Raw genomic sequence first — 24,641 nt, 5'->3', positions numbered from 1 at the left:
GCCCCCGCACACCTGCTCGAGGATCCGGTCTCTCACACCTGTTCAGCATCCAAGCAGTGAACCTATTTTAGTCCATCTCACCCTCCAGCCTTTGTCGGTTTGTCTGCATTCATGAAGGCCTCACCGATCCAAGCCTACGCCCACGCCAAAGCCTCCAGAACCAAAGCAACCAGAACCAAAGCCACCAGAACCAAAGCCACCAGAACCAAAGCCCCCAGAACCAAAGCAACCAGAACCAAAGCCACCAGAACCAAAGCCCCCAGAACCAAAGCAACCAGAACCAAAGCCACCAGAACCAAAGCCACAAGGACTCACAACCAACGAGTTATATCACTAGAGGAGACACGCCCGCTTTAGAAGCCTGGCCGACGGTGGCGGAGCGCGACGCCATCTTGGTGAGGTCGACGACGCCCACATGACAATGATTTCTATTGCTTTTAGTGGTGTCTAAGTAGCTTTTATATACTATATATATTTTTACAATGTATATATATTTATACATATATGTATATATATTATATTTATATATATAATAGACATATATATAGATACATCATTTGTTGTTGTTAAAGAAGAGAAACAGTCAGCCTTAAAAAACTCAAACTTTAATGAAAATGCATTGTTGCAGGACTTCTTACATATAAAAAAATTATTACAAAGAATTTAAAAAAAATAATTTGTAAACATTTAGGAGTTTTAGACCTCTTTGACATGTAATTGAAATTATTTAGAAAAACCCAACAATAAGTCAATAATAATAATAATAATAAATCAATAAGTCAATACAAACAAAAAATAATAGCAATACAAACATAATAAGTCAATAAATAATAAAATACAACTTTATTAATATTATTATTATTAATAATAATAATAATAATAATAATAATAATAATAATAATAATAATAATAATAATAATAATAATAATAATAATAATAATAATAATAATAAAATAAATATTCAAAAGAAGTCCAAAAGTGAACAATAGATTTACCCTAAAATAACAACAACAAAGAAAATAATAGATTTATACTTATTCATGTGAGTGATCAATTTGTGTAACACAGATACTATGGTGTCGGGTTTCAAGCTAACAGTCTGGCCTCTTATCTAAATGTGTTTCCACAAATGTTTTGAACAGTCAGACTGTATTACTAGTTGGTACCACAGTGATCCATCTGGGTTAGCTCTTTTTATTGCTAAGATCCACTTTTTCCTTAAGTCTGAATAGTGAATAGTGAAAAGTTCAGTCACTGAGTCAGAAATGTATAAATCTATATTACTATAATAGCCTAGTATGCTGTATACAGGTTTAGCAAAATAAAATGTACATTTATGTTGACAGCAAATTATCCGTACATCATGCAGCATGTTGATAACAGCCCTGCAGCATCATGCATGTCAACATGTGTTCTATTAATAAAGCCCCTGCAGCATTAAAAGAAAAAAATTATAATACTTACCTGTGAAATGATATACTTCCTCCTTCATGGACTCAGTTCTCTGATTTTGGCAGTTGAAACACAAACAATGAACTGGTATTATGCAAAAAATGTGTTCAAATGCATTCACTGCAGCAGTAACTTGACCTCACCAAGATGGCGGTGCTCTCCTCCCATGAGGAACCATGTGATGTCTCCTCTAGTGATATAACTCATTGCTCACAACCAACCCCAGAGAATAAAACCCAAAGAACCAAGACCAACACCAAAAACCATAGCCAACATCAAAGAACCCAAAGACCAACACCAAAGATCCAAAGCCTAACCCCTTTTCATCCTACAATAAAATTCACAAAATCAAACTAAGTCCCTGTCTGCATTTTTGGGTCCAGCTACTCCAAACCTAACCGGAAAAAATGCAAAACTTAAAGATGAATTCATGTCTGGAAGGACTTCACGGGAGTTAGGTCAAGAGTTTTAGACTTAAGGCGCTTGGGCCGATTACAGGTACGTTATTCTGTGGCCCCCACATTGACACATAAAGGTATAATAGTGCATCGTGAGAGGAGAGGGGGCTTTGACTTAGCCCTGTCCCTCGTTCAGAGCTAGGCTACCCCCCTTCATTTCACGCTAAGGCAGCTGCATCATGTCCATTGACTGTATAAGAGAACTGAACCGATTGAGTGTGACATCACCCATGGAAAAGGGCTTACTTTCAACGAAATAAAGTCAATTCAAACACAATACAGACATCGCCATGTTGGAACCAGAAATTGTCAGTCAGCGGTGAATAACCTAAATAACTTGCACCACAAAAAAAAAAAGATACAAATTAGGATTAGTAAGAATGTGTTAAAACAAAAAGGTAGCAGAGCAAGAATGGTTATTCTGACAATTAGAATGAATGAGTAGCAGATGTTTATTTCACATAGAAGTTTATGGGATTTTGGCTTCTTGGAGCCAGCGGGTACCTCATGGCTGGAATGCAAGCAGGGGGGGGGTCACTCAGTCCAGTTATCATATACAGTCAACGATCATGTCTGAAACAATGGTTTCTTTGTCAGTCAATATAATTATTCACACTACCTGTGTCAAATGGACGTCTTGACATTGAGTGACCCGCACATCAATTTTGAAGCAAAAATGCACTGATTTGGTGAGCCACAACAAGAGAACACATTCATTCATTCATTCATGTTCCGGAGGCTTCATACTCAATAGGAATATTTAAAACTGTTAAAACAATGTGGCCTCCATCATCCAAACTCTGCATCAAGTGGCCCCTGGGTAAACTGAATTTTAGACCCCTGTGTAAGGTTGTCTAGAGAACTTCCGCCTCTTTGGCATATAGCCACCCATTTGTTTTTTTCCAGAGCACATATGACCTTTTGGAACATGATTACGATGGCCATAACCATCGCTCAGCTGGCTTAAAAATAACAATTAGTCATCTGGATAAGGAGATACTCCAACCTAAATGTTACAACCCTTGAAAGAAAATGAGTCAGAAAACCACAATCAGGAGAGTTGATTATTAGGCCAGACTTTGCCTCCAATGGCCCAGTATCAAACTAATGTAGAGGCTAAGGGGTGCATGGTAGTGTGGTGATTAGAATGCTCTCCTCACAGCAAGACTGCCTTGGTTCAAATCCCAACTGAGTCCTTTCTCTGTGGACTTAGCATGTTCTCCCCATGGATGGGTTTTCTCCAGACACTAAGGATTTCTCTCACAGTCCAAAAACATGCCTCGAAGGTCCAGGTCGTCATTGAAAATGAGAAATGGTTCTCAGTTGACTTACCCGGTTAAATAAAAGTGGAATATTCACATCCATTACAGCCTCTACAGGGATTTTTTTAGTGTCAAAACATTATCGACTTAAGAGAATGAGGGGGTTAGTGTCTTAAAGCAGAGTTTCCTCCAGAATGGCAACAAGAAACTTCCAATTAACATGACATTTCCATTCACTGCAGTTGAAAAACATGAAGCACTCAAGTGTTGGTTGTGTCAGTTCTATGGTTTGCAGCATACAGCAGACATGATGGAAATCAAGCTTTAATTGGTGCCTCGGGCACAGGTAAAGAAAAAAAAGTGTACAGGTTTCTACTTGTTTCACATCCAGCTGACAATTTTTACAAACTGTAACTTTTTAGGATGAAATTCTGAGCTGTGAACCATCAGAAATGCAGTCTTTATCTAACTCAAGGGAGCTACCAATCACCATGCACTGGTTGTTAATTATTTATCCATATCTAATGTTCTTTTTTCCATATTCTTAGCAAAAGAAATCCTCTACAGGTAAAAGTAACTTCATCCAAGTAACTTACTATTGCTGAAAAGGATTCCATTTGGAGTCAAGGATGAGATGGACAGCGGCAGGTGAGTGTCCACAAGGTCGGGTTCGGTCAAAACGTCCACAGGCTCCAAGCAGCTGACCTGAAAGCCAAACAGCAGATGTGAGTTGCACAGAAATCCCCTGTTTAAAAAAAAAACACAACACTGTGGTGTAAGCAGATGAGAGAATGAGAAGGAAAAAGTTGCAGGATCCTGGAGACAAAGCACCTCCGGGGCAGCTTTCTGAGGAAAAGGAGACCCACAGAACTCAGAGCGAGAATACAAAATCACACCAGAGGTCAGAATGTTAGTAGAAGGTCAAAAACAAGGAATAGACTGGAGATCCATTGGTAACACAGGGAAATCTGTTTTGAATTTAGGTCAGGAAACTGGATTGAAGGGGCAATTATGGACTCAAGCAGCAGTTTTTTCAATTTAAATTTTCACTTAATAAACTGAATTGAACCACATTGGTTTTACCATAGATGTATAAGTTTTGGTTTCGTAAGACTCTGGCCATGGCCTTTACTGTATTCCACAGGGGTCAAAACTCCACGCCTCGACGCCCAGTGTCCTACATATTTTCCAACTCACCTGCCATCGAAGCCCCTATTGGGTAAACACACCTGATTCAGGTAAACAGTTAATGCAGAATTCCCTATAGACCCACTTCAATCATCTTTTAATTTATTTACAAAGCCTTCCCAGTGGTCTTTAATTGTGATTATGCCGTTTTTAGCCTGTGTTGTTTTCTAGGACATTGTGTCTGTAGAGCGGCAGTAGTTGGAAATTTGCCTCTGACTTGTGTGCGTGTGTATGTGTGGGGGGTGATGTGGAGTAACCCCACCCTCCTCCTATCAGCCATCCGTTTACATGCTCTCCTGCTAGCTTACAGCCCCTCACATCCTTAACTTAACATTACCGGTGTAACAAAAATGTTGAGCAATATTGGAGCTATCCAGCCGTTTTGAGTCAGATTCCAGCTCAGACGAGGAAAACAAAATGTATTTGGATCCATCTGTCTGCAAGTGGATGCATCATAATGGAGCAGAGCAGGGAGCTTGTGGCTTGCCATAGTAGCTTGTGGATCACACATGTAATTTTTCAAAATGCATTTTTGCTTCTGCTCCAGATTCACAATGATTTGAATAAAGAAATACTCAGAAATGCAATTTTAAGATTCATTTTCGGAAAAACTCCCCAATAACACCATTTCTGACGCAGTGGGTCTTCAAAAACGAGCAGGATGCTGGCCCCCGTAGGCCTGGAGTCATGTAATAGTGTAAACACACTCAAAACTCAACTTTTGGAAACTCCGTTATCTGGTGAAAGGTTTAGCTCTGTAAACTTTTAGCTTACATGGCGAGGACTGATAAATGTGTGTGCAGTCATACAAGTAACAGAAGATGTTAATCATTTAAGACATAAAAAACCCAGTTTCTTATGTGGAGGGTGCAATATTCCCTCAAAGGGTGACTTAAAGACCCACTCCAGTGAAAATTGCGTTTTTGTGTTTTAAATGAATTTTTGTGGCAGGTTTTCATGATGGAAAACGTACATACAGATAAAAAGGATCTTAGAATTGCATTTCTGTTTATCTCTGTATTCAAATGGTTGTGAATCAGGAGAAAACAAAATAAAAAATCAAGTTTGAAAAAAGTTTATTATTGTCGTAGGAAATCTGCTTGGCGGGCAAAAAGCTCTCTGCTCTCAGCAATGTGGAGGGGAAGGGGAGCGGAGTTGCTCCACACTCACAGTCCCACAACTTAGAGGGGAATTTCTAATGAACTACTTCTCAGCAGAAACTGTCCGAAAAAATGTCACATTTTCTTTGGTTTTGCCTAAAAACTGCATAATCATAATAAAAAAAAAAACCCTTTAGCTCCAAAGACGATGGATGTGGGTCTTTAAGTATATTTCGCATAGTTGATGTGACACAATAAAAGCACAACAGAGGTCGACTTTTATTTTATTTCCACTCACTGCTTCCAAATTCATGCAGACGACCTGAAATTAAATGCAGATCACGTGCAAACACAAGGAGTTACAACCTGACTTTAAAATCTTTATGAATGCTAAACAAAATATTTTTGTCATTTAAATTTGGCTAGCTTTCTTGTAAGAACAAAAGCGTTTCCTGCTGCACACAGCACAAAAAGTCAGGAAAAGGATGGTCAGTAATACCAAAAGGATGTAAGTTGCCCCACCCACAGCAGAGGGCACACTCTGGACCTGCTCATCACAAAGGGGGTTAATATTTACAATGTCAGTGTGGTTGATGTCGCCCTCTCTGATCATTTCTGTGTATTCTTTGACCTGTCTGTTGCTCCCAAACCACCGCCTGGCCCTGCAGTTGTCCAAAGGAGACAAATAAATGAGAGCACTAGGGCACAGTTTGTAGAAATGATTAACCCTGAAAACGCCTCTGGTGCCAATGTTGATGAAATGCTGAATTCTGTTACTTCTAGCATCTTGAATGTTCTGGATGCCATTGCCCCTATGAAGGTTAAATTGAGAAAACATAGACAGAAAGCTCCCTGGAGGAACAATGATCTAGTCAGGGCACAGAAACAACAGTGCCGCAGAGCTGAGCGAAACTGGCGCAAGTCAAAACTCCAGGTTCATTATGGAATATATAAGGTGGAGTTGTACGCTTACAACCAGATCTTATGCAGAACAAGGGAAAGGTACTTCTCTGAAATCATTGGAAGTTGCAGCAGCAACTCTCGTATCCTGTTCACAACAGTAAACAGATTAACTAACCCTCCAACCCAGCTACCAATAGAACTGGTTTGCACACCTAAATGTAATGAGTTTGCTGTATTTTTTAATGACAAGGTTCAGGGCATTAAAAAAGCCATCAACTCCACAACACATATAACTATCGAACGGCCACCTACTCACTCTAAGCTGACTCACTTTGTACCTGTCACTGACCAAACTGTCCAAGAGACCATCACCCGTCTGAGCTCGTCTACATGCTGCCTTGATGTGTTACCCACTAGATTTCTAAAGTCTGTCCTGAACAGTGTGTTGCCATCAATTACTCAAATAGTTAACATGTCTCTTCAATCTGGAATATTTCCAGAGGCCTTAAAAACTGCAGTCATTAAACCTCTCCTGAAGAAAAGCGGTCTTGATCCCACTGTACTGAATAATTACAGACCTATCTCTAATCTGCCATTTTTAGAAAAAGTCCTTGAAAAAGTTGTCTACCAACAGCTCACTGATTTTCTCTTATTAAACAATTCATTTGATGTTTTCCAGTCAGGTTTTAGACCCCATCATAGCACAGAAACTGCTCTTATCAAGGTAACCAACGACATCCGCCTGAACACTGATGATGGCAAAGTCACTGTCTTAATCCTGCTAGACCTGACTGCTGCCTTTGATACTGTTGATCATGGGATCCTTTTGCACAGACTCCAAGACTGGGTTGGCATCTCTGGATCTGCCCTAAGTTGGCTCAAGTCTTATCTGGAAGACAGGAAATATTTTGTTGAAATTGGGAGTTGTGTCTCAGACTACATGGCCTTGACTTGTGGTGTGCCCCAGGGATCGATCCTGGGACCCCTTCTGTTCAACCACATGCTGCCACTAGGGCAGTTAATACTCAGTAATAACATATCTTATCACAACTATGCAGATGATACTCAGATCTATGTGTCACTGACAACAGGTGAATATGGGCCGGTGGATTCACTCAGCCACTGCCTCCAACAGATCAGTGCGTGGATGCAGAACAACTTTCTCCAGCTAAACTCAGACAAGACCGAAGTTATTATTTTTGGCCCACAGAAACAAAGAGAAAGTGTCAGCAGCTACCTTCATTCTCTGTCTCCTAAACCCTCAAATCAAGTCAGAAATCTAGGGGTAATCATGGACTCTGACCTGAACTTTAAAAGCCATATCAAGTCAGTAACATCAGCGGCATTTTACCATCTGAAAAACATTGCCAAAATCAAAAACATAGTGTCAAAGCCAGACCTGGAGATACTTATTCATGCATTTGTCTCCAGTAGGTTAGACTACTGTAACGGCCTGCTCACCGGCCTCTCCAAACGAGCTGTAAAACAGCTTCAGTACATCCAGAATGCTACTGCTCGAGTCCTGACCAGAACCAGGAAGTATGATCACATTAGTCCTGTGCTCAGGTCTCTGCACTGGCTCCCTGTACCTCAAAGAATAGACTTCAAAGCAGCTCTGCTTGTGTACAAGTCTTTCCATGGCCGAGCACCAAAGTACATCTCTGACATGTTGGTGCCATATGAACCATCTCGTACTCTGAGGACCACAGGGGCCGGCCTCCTGTTGATTCCCAGAGTCAGAACTAAACAAGGGGAATCAGCGTTTCAATATTCTGCAGCTAAAATCTGGAACAGCCTCCCTGAAGTCGTAAGACAGGCCTCTTCTGTGTTCATGTTCAAATCTAGACTTAAAACATTTCTGTTTAGCCGTGTATATGACTGAAAGGTCCTATCTGCACTTTTCTTTCCTTTCCTTCCTTTATTTTTAAATCAATTTTCAATTTTTCTTTTTTTTTCTTTTCTTTTAAAGTAAATTTTACGTTGATTATTTCTATGATGTATTGTGATTTTAATGCATTTTTCTGTTTTGTGAAGCACCTTGAATTACTTTGTGTACGAATTGTGCTATACAAATAAACTTGCCTTGCCTTGCCTTGCCTTGCCAAAACATTTCATATCAGAGCAACATCATCAGTCATTGACTGACCACATGGGTTTAATGTTGCCAAATGGGTCATGTTAAGCAGCACTGCACTACAAAGGAGCTGTAGCCGATGAATTTCACTGCCCTCGTAGCTTCATGAAGATTTTTATCCTCGCTGTGATTCCTGTGAAATCTAAGGTAAATGAAAGAACAGCAGCTGCTTTTTTGCGACAACAGTTTTATATAAACAACAATAATCAAAAGTTTTCCCAAAGCAACCTTTTCCATATTTGTGTTGAAACATGTGTGTGGCGAATTAGTTGCAATAGGAAAATTGCAAATTTAAGTTTGAGAAGTTATCACAAATGTTAGTACTTAGATCAACATTCATTCGAAACCTATGGCTGCATGGTTCTATTAGAGTTTCTGCAACCTTTAACACTAAAGAGACATTTGGTCCAGTTTCTGACCGACCACAACCCAGCAAAAGCCGCAGAAACTTACCTCACTGTTCAAAGAAATAAAACTGTTTTTGTGGCCATTAAGCCATTTATTTATAAAATGTTGCTTCTGAATGTCTAACAATCATTAAATTATAACAGTGTTATATTTCTATTACAGTCCTTTGCACAGCAGCATATACAAGTTCCTTTCAGAATTAAATATATCCCGTTTCAAATAAGATCCCGCTGCAGGTGATTTGCAATTGAGAACTTTGCCTGTGAATAGCAACAAGATACAATATATTATTAATGTTGGTTCAAATATTTGCTAATATATCAAACCTTTTATCAGGATTTTGCTCAGTTATCCGACATGTGTACATTTTGGGTGAATGGAAAAGCTCTCAAAGCCTCTTGATTTAGTTTAATGTCAGTCACATTAGGTACAACAACAACAACAACAAAATCCTGTAAGATCCCCTCCATTTAAAATTCTTAAAATAAATGACGAAACATAACTAACAAACCTAATATTTATTCTAACTGTTTGCATTTTTCTTCAAAACTAGAGAGCCACAAGGGAGGATTATGAATGTGGCTCTGGAGCCTAAGGTTTCAGACTAATACCTTGTAGAGGCTGTCTTTATTATGTAACCCTTGTGCTATCCTGGGCACTTTAACATTGGGAGTTGGGTCATCTAGACCCACTAGTCAGCGCACTGAACCTTTTTTCTTCAATGATTTTTGATCTTCACTGGTGTCCATGGATTACATGAAATCTTTCCACCTTTATCCACATTTATCGTGGTAGGGAGAACACGTCAATGTAAGGGTGGGGTCATCTAAGACGGCACAAGAGTTCATTAAGTACATATGGCACAATAACTATGTCATGTCTTAATTTTGACAAGGCAAAAAAATAGTTTTGTGGATCTAATCTTTTTCACACACAAAAAACGTTTTTTTAAATACATGCAAGACTCCTACAAACTAGTTTAACCCTTGTGTTATCCTAGGCTCTTTAACATTGGGAGTTGGGTCATCTAGACCCACTAGACAGTGCTTTGAACCTTTTTTCTTCAATGATTTGTGATCTTTACTGGTGTCCATGGATTACATGAAATCTTTCCACCTTTATCCACCTTTGTCATGGTAGGGAGAACACGTCAATGTAAGGGTGGGGTCATCTAAGATAGCACAAGGGTTAAACTAGGATTTTTACTATTTCTGTACATTAAGGTAAAAAAAACCTTCAACTCTTTTAAAAATGAGTGGGGATAAAATAGTTATTCAACAACACCCCCCCCCCCCCCCTTCTAGCTGAAAAATAATGTCAGCGTATACAAAAAAGGTGCATTACTGCGATACAAGTGTTGTAATGTATATGTGCATGTTTACACTCAAATGAATGCGTAAATGTCTATTTTGCATGGTTGTACGCGGGCATATGTGTGCACAAGCTCGAAATAAATTTTAAAAAAGTGCGGGATCAATCCGGAGCAGATTCCATTGGAATCTTTAAGAGTCACAAAGGTTGTTCATATAACTGTTCAACTTTGCCAAACCCCGCATTATTTTCTTGTTTGTGATAATTTTGAGTTTAAAATAAAACCTCATGACAGACAAATGTCACACAAAAAAAAAAAAAAAAACTCAAAAGCTTTTGGAATATTTTTATTGCTTTTTAGCCAAAAGTAATTTTAACTTTGAAAGCACATGTCATGAACGTTTTGTCCATTCATAATGACTGCAATTATGATCCATGAGTACTTTGTTTGGAAATGTGTTGTTTCATTTAATGGCATTACATGCAGCCACCCACATTCAACTTTTTGCTTTGTTTTTTTTACGACATTTGTGCACAAAACCACCAAATGGTTACTGTGCTTGCAGCTCACTGCTGCTTCAAGCGATGGGTCAAATGAAGATATTTCACACACCTGCGTGTGTAACCAATAAGACTTTAACTTTAAAAATAAGTAAACTTATTGTTTTATTAATAGAGAAATCACTTATTTTCCCTATAATTCAAATAAAGAGCATAATGGTTGTAAAAATGAAAAAAAAAAGATCTTGCCAATAAAACTTCAAGTAAATGGGTTGTGCAAGAACCTTAAAGAGGGCAGTGCTTAAAAACAATTTGAAAAAATGACATTTGTGGTCGGGTCTTCACATTAACTTAATGAAGACCAGACTAGGACTTGAACTCGTGGTAATTTTTTCCAGAGATGTATTGAGTTTATGTTTTAAATCTTTTCATGTGACTTGCTTTTGTTAAATTAAAAGATTAATTAAAAAAAAAAATCCACATGATCTTAATTGGAAAAAAAGAAGAAGCAAATTTTCAAATGTTTTTGAAAACGTAACCTTCATTTTCAGGTTGCGGTATTTTGTTTTTTTTGATTCATCCATTTTTTGATGTAAATACTTTGGAGAGCTGTTTGTAACTTTGTTTTGTCATACATGAACCAGTTTCCCACTTTTTTTTGACAGTTCTAAAGGTCACAAAAAGAAAACACTTGTGCTCCCATAAGCAGCTCAGTTTGTTTACGGTAAGAGCAGAGTTCGGCGTGGGAGTTTAGCTGTTGCTTTGTTTTATCTGCGTCTCTTTGTCATTTGAACAAAAGCAGCAGCTTTCAGCGCTGGCAGCGGCCGTGTTTGCTGGTGTGTGCGTGCCAGAGATACAACTGCAGAGAGCGAGAAGCTGAATGAGTGCCTCTGGCTGCGAGCTCCTGGCCCGGTTTGGTTAAAATCACAACGGTCATCGTGTTCATCCACAGCTTCACACTTCTCCAGAGGCGCTGGTAAGAGAGGGAACCTTTTTATCCAAGAGAACACAACTGCCTAGAAGTGATGAGATGTTCACTGTCACACTATAAATTATGTATATGACACTTTAAAGTGGAGTTAAACTTAAACAAACACTGGAGAAACAATCGAGTTTTCCAAAAAAGTATTTTATGAACTTTTTTATTTTAAGCTCACTTTTGTGCAATTTATTTCACCCAACATGAAAGTGTTTATTTTATTTTACACAAACAATGATAATAAAATACAAATAAAGTGGATAAAAGGGGATAAATGCTGGGAAATATCACTTTTTTTGGAGAAAACAAGTAATGCTATTCTGATTTCTCATGAACAGAAAACTGCCATTTTTTGGTAAAGCATATCAGATTAGCCTATTTTTGTGGCCACCAAAAAAAAACCTGATAACTTATGACTTCAGAGAATCATTGGATATTGGGAGTTGAGGCTCAGTGCATTTCAGGATTTGAAAACCTACTTTTTAGTTTTCCATCCAATTTGATCAAAGTCTGCACACTGGCGTAGTGTTAAGCACTGTTGCCTCACAGTGAGAAGGTCCTGGTTTCAGCTTGTTCTTACACATCTTGCACATAGGTTCATTCATAATTTTAAATTGTCCCTAGGAGTGAATCTGTGTTTGATTGTGGATTGTGGATTGTTTGATAGTGTCCAGTATAATATTGCTATTCAACACAGAAAGGGATCCAGGAGGTTCAGAAAATGGATGAATGAACCTGATAGATAGATGGACACCACTGTGGTCAATGGAGACACAAACTAAAAGGACCCCTGCTCTGAGAAATCCAGATAAACAGGTTCCATGATCTTATCGGTTTAATTATTGCGCATGCTAAAAACGTTGCAGTGCACATTTAGGTACATTCATTCGGCAACAAAAGCAGCAAAGGAGCAGCATTTTATATTTTGTAAAAGCACTAAGAGTTTTTTTTATGTTTTAACAAAATCCAGATCACCATCTTTATAACTCAACTTTTACGAAGCAGGATGCCAAGTTGTTGCTTGAGGAATTTTTTTATTAGCCTCTTTCTCAGCGCCTTCTATTTCTGAGACACCCATGTCACCTTGCATGTGCTGCTCTTTCTGTTTGAGGTCTACCCACTGATTTTGAAGGATTTTAGGAGTTTAGAGGCCAAAAGAAAACCTACTGTGTACTTTGAAGTGTGTTGGGACGTTAATCCTCTTGTAAACACATTTCTTGTTCAACTGGGTGCAACAGATTGGGAGTAAGCCATCATGTGTAACAGCTGAATGATATGGTTGAGGGAAAAACATTCTCAAAATTGTCAGCTTGGTGCTTTTAGCTCACAAGTTTTTTTTGTTGTGAGATTACTTTTGTGCAGCCGAAATGGTTGAAGCGATGAATGTTAGAAAAAAAACAGGAACTTCTTATTTCTGTTCTATTCCTATTCGTTTCTGCTCAGCAGAGCAACACAAATAATTTAACATTAATAGATACTATTAAGCTATGAATCTGTGAATCTGTGAGGGTGCTAATTGAGAGAACTACTTTATTTTTTTCGCAAAAAAAAACCCGGAGCTTGGAAAACCAATGTTGTTATTCGAAGCGTTTTATACTCACAAGATTCTGCATTTAAAAAAAATTATGTCTTGAATAGCAAAGTCAACTTAATTGTCTCTCATTTTCATACCTTAAAAGGGTATTTAACTGAGTGCAATGGCACAACAGATAAAAGAGCTCACTATGTGTTGGAGCCACTTGGCTGAAATTATATTGTTAATTATATTTCATGCATGCATGCGCCAATCATTCTTTGGTCATGCGGCTGTTCTGGCCCCCTATTCGTTAAATACATTTTGAGAGCGGCTGCGTCTTTTTATTATAAATCAAGTTTATAAATCAAGTTGAAGCTGTCAACAAGGAGGCTTTTATAAAGAAAGAAAAAAAACACCATTAAAGACGTATTTTGTCTCAACGCATCTAAGTTAAAATTGAGATAAAAACAACTTGCTGGTAATCGTTGCTATTGGCTACAAGGATGAATCCTTTAATAATGGAGCTTTAACTCCAGTATTGACGGGCTTGAATTACCGTAACTCTTTAACCGTTCATGCAACTGACGTAAATTTAACGTATTGTGAAGTGAAGAAAAGCAACTTTGGGCTTATATGCAATCCTCTGCAGTTGTGAAGTGTTTACGCAATCAATGTCAACCGGGTGATTCTGTCATGTCAGAATTTGTTGGAGTAATTGCGTAAAAAGTTTAGCAGTTACGATAGTCCAAAGAGTGTGTGCTTTTAGCGTTCATGTCCGACGGCTTTGTTGTGTTAAAGGGTTAAGATAACATGATTTACCGCTAGCCATTAATGCCTTGCATGGAGCATTTAATATCACTTTGCAGATGTTGTCATCCAAAATTACTTGGACTCCTTAGGATAGATCAAAATTGTGACCTTCTTAAATGTCACTGGCATTTTGCTGACATGCTGCAGATTCCTCTCCAGTGTCAGGTGTGGGAGGACGGCGAAGCTTAGCTGGTTGATATGATCCCTTTTGACCAGCTTGCAGTATTTGTATTTGCCTCCCTAATTTATTTCAAAGGAAAGCTATGTTGAAGCCAAATCAATGCCACTGCAGCTCTGTTATTATGGCATGGCTGTGTTATAGGTGTTCCCCCTTAAACATAAAACATTCTTTAAATCTCCATGTCATTCCGATGAGCTCACACTATGAAGTATTTATTGTTACATGTCATGTCTTTGGGAACATTACTGTTGGATTTACATCCTAGTGTATAAACAACCCAAAGCACTGTTGGATACACGCAAGTCTTTGAAGCAAATAACACCTTGCGCAGCAAAACTGCAAAAACACTGCATACCAAATGTGTTTAACATCCATCAGAGCTGCACATTTGTAAGTGTCAGAACCTCTTGTACAGTATTAACTAATAGTGATTTGATTTGCCTAACAAATTAAAATTCAAAACACCATCTGCTTGCTGTTGTCTGCCTGAAATGTTAATTAAAAATGTCATCTCCATTCTTAATTAATATTTATATTTTTTTCGGCATGGTGCCATGAACTTAAGATGTTATGATGACTTTTTATTCTGCTTTAAGAAAGCCCCTTTGTTTGTTAGAGCCAACATACACAGGCAGGCTTTATTTAAAGTTGGTGGTCTTTCAGTAACACATTTCAACTGTGCTTGAACTAAACAAAGGTTTATCAAACTTGTAAACAAACTCTGGTGCAACAACCTTAATTTGAAAACTCTGCAGACTATCTAAAGGATAAAATAGCCAAAAGGAGTAAATCCTGGTTACTAGTAACAAATAGTATGAACAGGGGAGATAAAACACCACAGAGTGGTGTATTTCCAACAACAACAAAACAACTGATCAACCTAAGTCCTTTTTTCTTGGCTCTATGGGCTTAAACCGACAGGTAGCACTTGGACTTCCTGCTTGTCACCATATGATTTGTTACACAAGGGGTTTCTTCAGTTCCTATTTTTTATCCCATGTAAAACAGCCCAATTTTACAACTGAGATAAACATTATTACAGAGGGACTCTGACAACTTTTTACAGTTAGATTTTATGTAATAAATATCACAGACAACTGTCCTGAGAATAATTTTATAAGAAGCCTATTTTAGCAGATTTTTGAGAATAGATCTGCAATATTGTAAAAGATAAGTACCAGTCAGTTATAGGACAGTCTTACTAGAGTTTGTGAAATAACCGAGGACTACTTATTCTACCTATATGTGTTAAATATTCCTAAAGAACCACTCTGATAATCTTATGATCTATTTTTAAATCGTTTCCAGTGCTCCTTTAATTGTGATTATGTCATATTTGAGCAAAAATCACCCGTGTCGTTTTTTGGTCATAGTTTCTGCAGAGTGGCACTAGTTCTTTAGAAATTGTTGGCTGTTGGTGTGGAGTAAGCCAAACCTTCCATCCTCTCATCCGTCCGTTTATACCCACTCCTGCCAGCTTACAGCCCCACACATCACACCCTTAACCTGTCATTAGCGGTGCAACAAAAATGGCGATCAATATTGGATCTATCCAGCCGTAAAGTTTTGAGCCAGATGTCAGACAAGGAAAACCAAGACTTACGTGGATCTAGTCATCTACAAGTGGATGCATCAGAATGGAGCTTATGGTTGACTGCTGTAGGTCACACCTAATGTATAAGCTTTTTCCAATGACGTTTGTTTGTCTTGTCCTGATTCACAATGATTTAAATAAAGAAATATATAGAGAAATGCAATTTTGATCTTAATTTTCTTTATGATTCATCACAAGAACTCGTCAGAAACATGCTAAAAAACCCAAAATCATGACTTTCATCGGAGTGGGTCTCTAAAGACACGGCTTTGGTGGTTTTATCTGATGGCAGTAAATGTTGAGCTGTAAAACTAGCTTTTTATTTTGCTTAATTCAAACCATTGAATGATGTGAAAACTTGTTATTTCATTGATTCAAAAAGTAAATGACATTTAGATTTTTTGATGAAAATGAGCTGTCAACTCAAGTAAATAAAACTTTAAAACTTGTTAGTCAATAATAATAATAATAATAATAACAATAATAATTAAAGCTACAAGTAGCATTTAGCGGGCCCGAGCACGTGCGACCGCATGGCACGAGCGACTGCCCCGTGAGCAACGCCCTGCTCGAGCCATTCTCGTCGTTTTTTCTTGTCCATTCTGGAGCTCCAAGCTATTGTTAATACGACAGCAGCCTGGGGGGGGGGGGGGGGGGGGGGGGCTGTAATCTGTTGCCTTAAGGGACAAAGACTTTTGCATATAGCATGAAAAAAATTCAAGCAATGATGATAATTGCTATCACTGTCCCTAAGGATGAGAACAATAGAACTCATTCAATTTCCACTACAATGTCTAGATGAGTGTCAGCTATGTCTGATAACTTGGCCAATTAGCTGGACCGGGATCTTGCAAAGTGCAGGTGGTTAACGTCCAGTGTGATGAGTCTGTGGACGGCAACAGTACAGCATAGCTTTTGGTTTCCACAAGAGAAGAACTCCTGACACATCTGCCCTAACAGACAATTACAAGAGGAGTTGAAATGTATAACACGGTGAAGGAGTTTTTGTGCAGAAAAAGGTACAATTAGAAAAGCTGGTAGCAGTGACTGCAGATGGGACTCCTGCTATGATCAATAGACAAACAGGTTTCATCACTCACTGTAAAGCTGACCCAGACTTTCCAAAATGTCTGCATTACTGCTGCGTCATTCACCAGCAGGCCTTATGTGCAGAAGTGATTGGCTCTGGACATATAATGACTCTTATTCTGAAAATCGTAAACAACCTCAGCTGCAAAGCTAAACAGCACAGGATTTTTAAGGTGCTATTGGAGGAGATGTCTGTTGAATATGGTGAATATGAACATTGTGAATCTGAACTTGCATTCTTGACTGACATTACTGGAAAACTAAACCACTTGATCTGCGAGCTGCAAGACAATGGCAAAACTATTTTTTTTTGACCAGCCTGCCTGAGCCAGTGTTTTTCTTGTGGGGATCTTTTCTGCCAGGGCTTGTCAGCTTGGTCAGTGGATGTTGCTGCAGTTGTCTACCTTGCTGGGACAGCTGGAGTTAAACACAGCAGCTCACGGCTCTGAAGTGGACCCCGTTGCTGTCCCAGTCTGGATGGGCACTGTGGCGATGTTCCAATGGCCAGGCTGGCTCCTGGTATAAAGAGATTCCCAAATACCATTTCCTAACCGCAGAGCCAAGGATGTGTTTACATGTTTAGGTCAAAAATGTGATGGACAGCTTCATGTTGTCTAAACATGCCACCCTGTTATTAATCCAGTTGATATGGTTCTCCATCTGTGTCTAGGTGATAGAAAAGCATTTTTTTTATATTTAGAGCTCTAAGCAAACAAACAGTTGTCTATATAAAAGAGCTTTTACAATTGTGCACTTTTAGCAGGTCTCTGAGTTCATGTGACCAATGTATGGTGGATTTTCACAGACCTTGTTTAAAACTGAAGGTGAGAGAGACTTAGAGAAATGGCTTCATTGTTCTGGAGTTCTTTGTTTCATCCACAGAAGAGTAGAATTGGTGATTGATTTTGAAAAGCTGCTGAAAAAAGTATCTTTTTCAAATTGCAATTTCTAACTTGGGTTTTACATTTTGTGTTCCATTTTTTGTGCTTTAATTGGGAAGCATTTGTTATTTGTTTGGTGTTTTTAAGGTTCTGCAAATATACACATCATTTTTTAGAGACATTTGTTATCAGTTGTGTTTGTTGATTTGTAGTTTAATTTCATTGGATGTATAGATGTCGTGTGGGGGGGAGGCTCGAGAGCAGGTAGGACCCAGGCGCAGAGACGGGAGGCAAACGGGTTCAGGGCAAGTGGGTTTATTTAACTAACAAAAAGCGCTGCAGAGCAGGATGACAAAACTAAAAACAAAAACTTACTGTGGCATGGCAAGGGACATGGACGCCAGACAAGAAGACGTGATCAACATGAGCAGAAGTTAATGGACCAGCACAGGAGGAAGGCAGAGACAAGACTTATATACAGACAGGGCAGACAAGACACAGGTGAACACGATTAGGGCAGATGGGGACCAAAGGAAGTAAAACTCAAGAAACATGACAAGACAGGAAACCTTTCAAAATAAAACAGGAAACAGAACCAAACAAGACAGAACAAGAACTAAAGCGAAAAAAAAAGACAAGAAACTGAAACCATGACGATAGAAAGGAAAAGAAGTTCAAACATTGATTATAAAAAAGGATATAAGAGATAAAAAAAAAAGAAAAAGGAAAAGAAAAAAGATAAAATATTGATTTAATTGCATTTTGAATGAATAAAAAACAATGATTAATAGAATCAGAATCAGAATCAGGAATCAGAAAAAGTTTTATTGCCAGGTTCAGTAGAGCGCACTTTACAAAACGAGGAATTTGACTTGGTGTATAGTGCAATTAAGAATAAGTTAAAAATTAAGTTAACAACAACAACACACTATATACAGTAGAGTAAGGTGAATTAAAGTGGGAGCACAGATGGGCTGGGATGGTGGGGCCTGTAAGTGGCACCGACAGTCCTTTGGTGGGCGGGGGGGGAGGGGGGGTCACCTGGGGGAGTTGGGGTTCTGTTCAGCAGGCTGGCTGCAGTGGGGAAGAAGCTGTTCTTGTGGCGCGAGGTCCTGATGGACCGGAGCCTCTTGCCAGAAGGGAGGGGCCGAAAGAGATTATGTCCTGGATGAGAGGGGTTGGCTACAATCCTGGCTGCCCGCCTCCAGGTCCTGGAGATATGCAGCTCCTGGAGAGACGGGAGGTGGCAGCCGATCACCTTCTCTGCTGAGTGGATGACGCGTTGCAGCTTGGCCTTGTCTCTGGCCGTGGCCGCAGCGAACCAGACTGTGATGGAGGACGTGAGGGTGGATTCGATGATGGCGGTGTAAAAGTCTACCAGCATCTTTTCAGGGAGGTGAAACTTCTTCAGCTGCCTCAGGAAGTACATCCTCTGCTGGACCTTCTTAGTGATGGAGCTGATGTTCTGCTCCCACTTGAGGTCCTGGCTGATGATGGTTCCCAGGAAGCAGAAGGACTCCACAGAGGTCACCGGGGAGTCACAGAGGATGACAGGGGGGAGGGGGGCTGGGGCCTTCCTGAAGTCCACTGTCATCTCCACTGTCTTCAGAGCATTAAGCTCCAGGTTGTTAGCGCTGCACTATGACACCAGCCTGGCTATTTCACTCCTGTAGGCCGACTCATCTCCGTCAGACATGAGGCCGATGAGTGTGGTGTCGTCAGCAAACTTCAGGAGTTTGACAGACAGGTGACCAGCTGTGCAGCTGTTTGTCTACAGGGAGAGTAACAGGGGTGAAAGGACACAGCCCTGGGGGGATCCGGTGCTTGTGGTCCGAGTATCTGAGACGAGCTTCCCCAGCCTCACATACTGCTGTCTGTCCGTCAGGAAGTCTGTGATCCACCTGCAGGTGGAGTCAGGCACATTCATCTTGGAGAGTTTTTAATACTAAAGATGTATGAAAGACATACCGAAAAAATATGTCTTTCAGTGTTTAACTGGCTGTCTTTGGATTATGCATGCCTGAGTAATGACCATTCTTACTCCTCATGTCTCTGTTCACTGCTTGCTAATTTACATAGCAGGGGTCCCAGCAGGAGGGGGCGGGGTTGTAACACGACTCCTTCAGCAGAGCCAGGCTGAGAGAGGCTTTGACATGTAAGATGTTAGATGTTAGAATGCCAGATGTTAGAATGACCAGTTCATTTTATATCTATGAAAATATTCAGGGAGCTATGGGACATGTTCAGCTTTAGGTCTGTGAAAATTGGTGTCGATTGTTGAAACATAAGTTACCATAAAAAAAATGTTTGTTTGGAGTCTAGACAGATTTAACACAGGTTTTTGGATGAAAAGGATTTTTTATAAATCATCTGTTACACTTTTAAGTCTGAAAAAAATATGGAAGGCAGCAAACACAGATCCCTACCGTTTTTAATTTTTTTGTGCTGATATTTGAAAGATAAGTTATGCAAAAAAATAGGTGTTTGCAGTTTTGCCTAAAAAGACGTTTTCGGACCTTTTTGGATGTAATGCTCTCTAAGATGTCACCTGTAACTTCAATCATTCTGAATTTTTTTAGGAAGCAGTAGCACATAAATGCCTATGAAAGTTGAATTCTTGGTGCTGATAACCTAAACAGAATTTATGCTAAAAATCTTTGTTCAGTCCAAAATTTCATTAAAAAAATCAAGTGATGAAGTTTCTCGTAGACCCTATAGTGTTACATATCAAAGCTGGAGGTTATTAAAGGCATCTAATTCTGAAATCTCAGCTTCCTGAGACAAACGGCTGATTTATAATAAATTTCTATTATTTGGGTGCACATAATCGACCACTTCCTGTTACGCAGGCACCGTCAGGTGTACACCCATGAAACTTTACATGATGAGAGAGGACCCTTCTGAGTATCTCCAGTTTTAATTTCATGCACATCGGACAAAGCAAAGAGAAAATACAGGGCAGAATGTGCCCAATGCAATAACTAGGTGGCGCTATAGAGCTCGTCCAAGATTGTCATATCCATGGGTTCAGAATAGAAGCTTCATCATATCCATTGAATTTCAGTGAGATTGGACAAGGAATGTGCACGTGAGAGCAACTTTTGTGTGCATAGCGAGATGCCCAACTTTGCCGCTCTGTCACGACCACACCCCCGCATTGAAAGTTATGGTTTTTTGTCAGAGTAAACTTCAATGGCTTTTCAACAGGTGGACGTCATTTTCAGGTGTGTCGGCTCATCCTACTCGGAGCAGTGATGCTCCAAGTAAAACATGTCATTTCCTCTTGCCAGCAGGTGGCGCTACACTTTTTCCAGATTTTTTCACTGCAGATGTGTTCAGAGTCAGACTACAATCATGCACATCAATTTTGGATCAGATTGGATTATGCATGGCTGAGTAATGGCCATTTTTCTTTTCATGGCGTGTTTTCGAAACGACCTCCAATTTTGACGCGCCGCCATGGTCACATACATCCATAAAAACTTAAAAGCTTTGCAATTTAACATCGGACATGTGTCTAGTTTACAAAACCAAAGTTTGGAGTCATTACTCTCAAATCTCTAGGAGGAGTTCGTTCTAGAGCGAGGCCTGCAAATGACCAAAATACAGCAAAAATGACATATTGTCATCAAAATATCAGACTTCCTGTGCGACTGACAGCTTGGTCCCAAGAGACTTTTTTGTAGGTTTCTATCCGATGAACATGCCCTGTTAAAATCAGGTTTGTACTATAAAGCATATGGAGGTGCTCGCGAAAACAAATTTTGCAGGTGGCGCTATCGAGCCATTTTTGTTTACCTATGCCGTTCTCCTATAAAATATGAAATTTTTCGCGACTCCTGATGTGTATACAAAATTTGGTGAGTTTTGGGGTATGTTAAAGGCCTCAAAAAGGCGACGGAAAAGTCGGAAGAATAATAATAATAATAATAATAATTAAAGCTACAAGTAGCATTTAGCGGGCCCGAGCACGTGCGACCGCATGGCACGAGCGACCGCCCCGTGAGCAACGCCCTGCTCGAGCCATTCTCGTCGTTTTTTCTTGTCCATTCTGGAGCTCCAAGCTATTGTTAATACGACAGCAGCCTGGGGGGGGGGGGGGGGGGGGGGGGGGGGGGCTGTAATCTGTTGCCTTAAGGGACAAAGACTTTTGCATATAGCATGAAAAAAATTCAAGCAATGATGATAATTGCTATCACTGTCCCTAAGGATGAGAACAATAGAACTCATTCAATTTCCACTACAATGTCTAGATGAGTGTCAGCTATGTCTGATAACTTGGCCAATTAGCTGGACCGGGATCTTGCAAAGTGCAGGTGGTTAACGTCCAGTGTGATGAGTCTGTGGACGGCAACAGTACAGCATAGCTTTTGGTTTCCACAAGAGAAGAACTCCTGACACATCTGCCCTAACAGACAACTACAAGAGGAGTTGAAATGTATAACACGGTGAAGGAGTTTTTGTGCAGAAAAAGGTACAATTAGAAAAGCTGGTAGCAGTGACTGCAGATGGGACTCCTGCTATGATCAATAGACAAACAGGTTTCATCACTCACTGTAAAGCTGACCCAGACTTTCCAAAATGTCTGCATTACTGCTGCGTCATTCACCAGCAGGCCTTATGTGCAGAAGTGATTGGCTCTGGACATATAATGACTCTTATTCTGAAAATCGTAAACAACCTCAGCTGCAAAGCAAAACAGCACAGGATTTTTAAGGTGCTATTGGAGGAGATGTCTGTTGAATATGGTGAATATGAATATGGTGAATCTGAACTTGCATTCTTGACTGACATTACTGGAAAACTAAACCACTTGATCTGCGAGCTGCAAGACAATGGCAAAACTATTTTTTTTTGACCAGCCTGCCTTAGCCAGTGTTTTTCTTGTGGGGATCTTTTCTGCCAGGGCTTGTCAGCTTGGTCAGTGGATGTTGCTGCAGTTGTCTCCCTTGCTGGGACAGCTGGAGTTAAACACAGCAGCTCACGGCTCTGAAGTGGACCCCGTTGCTGTCCCAGTCTGGATGGGCACTGTGGCGATGTTCCAATGGCCAGGCTGGCTCCTGGTATAAAGAGATTCCCAAATACCATTTCCTAACCGCAGAGCCAAGGATGTGTTTACATGTTTAGGTCAAAAATGTGATGGACAGCTTCATGTTGTCTAAACATGCCACCCTGTTATTAATCCAGTTGATATGGTTCTCCATCTGTGTCTAGGTGATAGAAAAGCATTTTTTTTATATTTAGAGCTCTAAGCAAACAAACAGTTGTCTATATAAAAGAGCTTTTACAATTGTGCACTTTTAGCAGGTCTCTGAGTTCATGTGACCAATGTATGGTGGATTTTCACAGACCTTGTTTAAAACTGAAGGTGAGAGAGACTTAGAGAAATGGCTTCATTGTTCTGGAGTTCTTTGTTTCATCCACAGAAGAGTAGAATTGGTGATTGATTTTGAAAAGCTGCTGAAAAAAGTATCTTTTTCAAATTGCAATTTCTAACTTAGGTTTTACATTTTGTGTTCCATTTTTTGTGCTTTAATTGGGAAGCATTTGTTATTTGTTTGGTGTTTTTAAGGTTCTGCAAATATACACATCATTTTTTAGAGACATTTGTTATCAGTTGTGTTTGTTGATTTGTAGTTTAATTTCATTGGATGTATAGATGTCGTGTGGGGGGGAGGCTCGAGAGCAGGTAGGACCCAGGCGCAGAGACGGGAGGCAAACGGGTTCAGGGCAAGTGGGTTTATTTAACTAACAAAAAGCGCTGCAGAGCAGGATGACAAAACTAAAAACAAAAACTTACTGTGGCATGGCAAGGGACATGGACGCCAGACAAGAAGACGTGAACAACATGAGCAGAAGTTAATGGACCAGCACAGGAGGAAGGCAGAGACAAGACTTATATACAGACAGGGCAGACAAGACACAGGTGAACACGATTAGGGCAGATGGGGACCAAAGGAAGTAAAACTCAAGAAACATGACAATACAGGAAACCTTTCAAAATAAAACAGGAAACAGAACCAAACAAGACAGAACAAGAACTAAAGCGAAAAAAAAGACAACAAACTGAAACCATGACAATAGAAAGGAAAAGAAGTTCAAACATTGATTATAAAAAAGGATATAAGAGATAAAAAAAAAAAGAAAAAGGAAAAGAAAAAAGATAAAATATTGATTTAATTGCATTTTGAATGAATAAAAAACAATGATTAATAGAATCAGAATCAGAATCAGAAATCAGAAAAAGTTTTATTGGCAGGTTCAGTAGAGCGCACTTTACAAAACGAGGAATTTGACTTGGTGTATAGTGCAATTAAGAATAAGTTAAAAATTAAGTTAACAACAACAACACACTATATACAGTAGAGTAAGGTGAATTAAAGTGGGAGCACAGATGGGCTGGGATGGTGGGGCCTGTAAGTGGCACCGACAGTCCTTTGGTGGGCGGGGGGGGGGGAGGGGGGGTCACCTGGGGGAGTTGGGGTACTGTTCAGCAGGCTGACTGCAGTGGGGAAGAAGCTGTTCTTGTGGCGCGAGGTCCTGGTCCTGATGGACCGGAGCCTCTTGCCAGAAGGGAGGGGCCGAAAGAGATTATGTCCTGGATGAGAGGGGTTGGCTACAATCCTGGCTGCCCGCCTCCAGGTCCTGGAGATGTGCAGCTCCTGGAGAGACGGGAGGTGGCAGCCGATCACCTTCTCTGCTGAGTGGATGACGCGTTGCAGCTTGGCCTTGTCTCTGGCCGTGGCCGCAGCGAACCAGACTGTGATGGAGGACGTGAGGGTGGATTCGATGATGGCGGTGTAAAAGTCTACCAGCATCTTTTCAGGGAGGTGAAACTTCTTCAGCTGCCTCAGGAAGTACATCCTCTGCTGGA

The 24,641-nt window shown here is 39.9% G+C and overlaps 1 long non-coding RNA gene across 1 annotated transcript in view; it reads right to left on the bottom strand.

The window, feature by feature from the left end:
* Positions 1–24,641, bottom strand: part of LOC144984175 (uncharacterized) — a 421,174-nt gene that overhangs the window by 230,267 nt on the left and 166,266 nt on the right. Inside the window, exon 4 of the long non-coding RNA XR_013647866.1 lies at positions 3,769–3,877. This is a non-coding gene — a long non-coding RNA (uncharacterized LOC144984175). The remainder of the gene's footprint in view (positions 1–3,768; positions 3,878–24,641) is intronic.

Source organism: Oryzias latipes, chromosome 2 (genome assembly GCF_053564925.1).
Source record: "Oryzias latipes strain Hd-rR chromosome 2, Olatipes_Hd-rR_3.1".
Classification (NCBI taxonomy): domain Eukaryota; kingdom Metazoa; phylum Chordata; class Actinopteri; order Beloniformes; family Adrianichthyidae; genus Oryzias; species Oryzias latipes.
This window is presented reverse-complemented; position numbering and strand designations above follow the sequence as displayed.